The sequence below is a fragment of the Hydractinia symbiolongicarpus genome, chromosome 1, assembly GCF_029227915.1.
Source record: "Hydractinia symbiolongicarpus strain clone_291-10 chromosome 1, HSymV2.1, whole genome shotgun sequence".
Lineage (NCBI taxonomy): Eukaryota > Metazoa > Cnidaria > Hydrozoa > Anthoathecata > Hydractiniidae > Hydractinia > Hydractinia symbiolongicarpus.
Window position 1 is genome coordinate 35,663,333 of NC_079875.1, and position 2,500 is coordinate 35,665,832.

Sequence of the window (2,500 nt, forward strand, 5' to 3'; positions counted from 1 at the left end):
TTACAACCATGGTAAGCCACTACCTTACCATCGACAGTTGATAGGGCAGAAATTTGAATGAAACATCGCCGGCGCAAGGCCATGCGATTCGAAAAGTTATCATGAATCACCAAGAAAACGAGCCGAAACTCGCATTGGTTTTTAATCTAATAAATACATCCCTTCCAGAAGTCGGGATTTTTCGCATGTATTAGCTCTAGAATTACCACAGGTATCCATGTAGTAAAGTACAATCAAATAAACGATAACTGATTTAATGAGCCATTCGCAGTTTCACAGTACAAGTGCTTATACTTAGACATGCATGGCTTAATCTTTGAGACAAGCATATGACTACTGGCAGGATCAACCAGGTAACTACGGTCGTGAAATAGCAAGCAGCTACATTCACTTAAACACACTACAACCTGCAATACGTAACGTGTTGCAGGCGCAGGCGTTCGTATCTACAATCGTCAACGTAAAATCGTAGCCAATTCTTTAGAAATAGCTGCAATTCATACGCTTCAGAGTGTTTGCCCTTCTACCGTTCCTTCTCAGTAACCCAGGATCAGTTGAACAGCATCTGCCAACATCACAAGAGCCACCAATGAGAAAGATATCACTATCTTTAGAGACTACAAACTACTACTTGACTAGCAGTTAGCCCGTGCACACACATAAGTAATGTCCTGCAAGAACAAAATTTGACTTGCATTTCATTGCTTGAGCCAGAGCCGTATTACCGTAAGAACTGAATGACAACTCAACAGTCTTTACAGCAACACAAATAAACTCTGATACCAACGCATAAGAGATTGTGTCACAAAGAAACAATAACAACCAAACTCTAGTCGAGTTCACTCATTTCTCATTGCTTCTCTGTTCTACCCTCTCTACATTATATAGCACGTTTTTCCAGTTTCTGACACTAAAGTGGGGACTTAGGAAAAAAAATCGATTTTTTTTAAAGTTAACCGGAATGTGCCGTAACGCATGCGCGTTTGTTACTGATAGGCCCAGCAACATTCCGAACATATTTTTATGACGGTTAAGCCTCATGGGACCTGAAAATAACAAAATACGGCATAACACATAAACGGCTTGAGAAATTGAAGAAGTGAGAGGGTACGCCACACCACCAAAATTTTTTTTTTAAAAAAAAGACCCACAACCGTATCCAAAGCAGTAGCATTACCCCTAGGCCCCAGCCTAGGCTTTACCTTAACCCTGAACATAGCCCTAGTCCGTAATTCTTGCTGTAATCCATACACTTGTAATCTATACATACAGTTGTAATCGATACAGTTGTAATCCATACACCTTTAATCCATACACTTTTAATCCATACATCTGTGTCTCCAAATATTAAACCGAGGTGATAAAGATGAATGGTACAGCACGCACGCATCACCTTTTTTAAAAAAAAAGTTCAGGTAAGCACAAGATAACTGGTACTCCACGGTACAAAGCAGTTGGTTAAAAAAAGGACTTGTCACAAAGTGACAAATCTGTCGAACAGAGGCTTAATCTCAGAAGATCGTAGCACAAAGGCTACTCTACTTTTTACAATACCACGTTCTTGTTTAAGTCGTCTGCATAGGATTTATCTCTGGAAATTTTAGATTTTGATAGTTGCAGCACCTCGACGGTTTTTCTCCGACTCAGTGCATTGGGACTTAGGAACGACAGAAGCCGTTCTATTCTTGTTCGCCTAAGATTATCCAGAGGTAATTATCATTGCTTTCTAGCACGGATTCTGACTTAGAGGCGTTCAGTCATAATCCAACAGATGGTAGCTTCGCACCATTGCTTTTTCAAGCAAGTGCAAATGCCAATTGTCTGAATCTGCGGTTCCTCTCGTACTGAGCAGAATTACTATTGCAACAACACTTCATCAGTAGGGTAAAACTAACCTGTCTCACGACGGTCTAAACCCAGCTCACGTTCCCTATTAGTGGGTGAACAATCCAACACTTGGTGAATTCTGCTTCACAATGATAGGAAGAGCCGACATCGAAGGATCAAAAAGCAACGTCGCTATGAACGCTTGGCTGCCACAAGCCAGTTATTACTTAAGACTTCACCGTTTCACACATACGTATCTGATAATACTCTCTTATTAAACATAATGTCATCATTTTACTTATATAATAGTAATAACTTTTGTGAAACATTTAAAAGTAGATGCAGATATTTGTCAGTGGATAGGCCATTTAGTAAGAAGAAAAATTGCCTGTAGAACCTTGGTGCTGGAAAGCCTCGTTCTCATGTTATTAACAGTTTAATGTTTTTGACAATAGAAACCGTCCAGTGTGTTTTGTATAGGACGGTTCTTACATGCATTTTTTGACAATTTTTTCTCAGTAACTACAACGTTTTAACGAAATCATAAAAAGCAAACTTATAAACAAAGGCATTTTAAGAAAAATGGCGGAATATTTTTGTGTGACTTTGGCTAGAACCAGACTTATGACGTCACAAAGTGCACGGTCAAACCTTCATAAATTCTAAAATTTCA

At 39.2% G+C, this 2,500-nt stretch overlaps 1 non-coding gene and 1 pseudogene across 1 annotated transcript in view; both read right to left on the bottom strand.

Annotated features, from left to right (window-relative positions):
- Window positions 1–356, bottom strand: part of LOC130657163 (small subunit ribosomal RNA) — a 1,802-nt gene extending 1,446 nt beyond the window's left edge. The window contains exon 1 of the ribosomal RNA XR_008985074.1: window positions 1–356. This exon is cut by the window's left edge and continues 1,446 nt beyond it. This is a non-coding gene — a ribosomal RNA (small subunit ribosomal RNA).
- A 1,128-nt stretch (window positions 357–1,484) lies between these two features.
- LOC130620577 (large subunit ribosomal RNA) overlaps window positions 1,485–2,500 on the bottom strand; it is a 7,098-nt pseudogene continuing 6,082 nt past the window's right edge.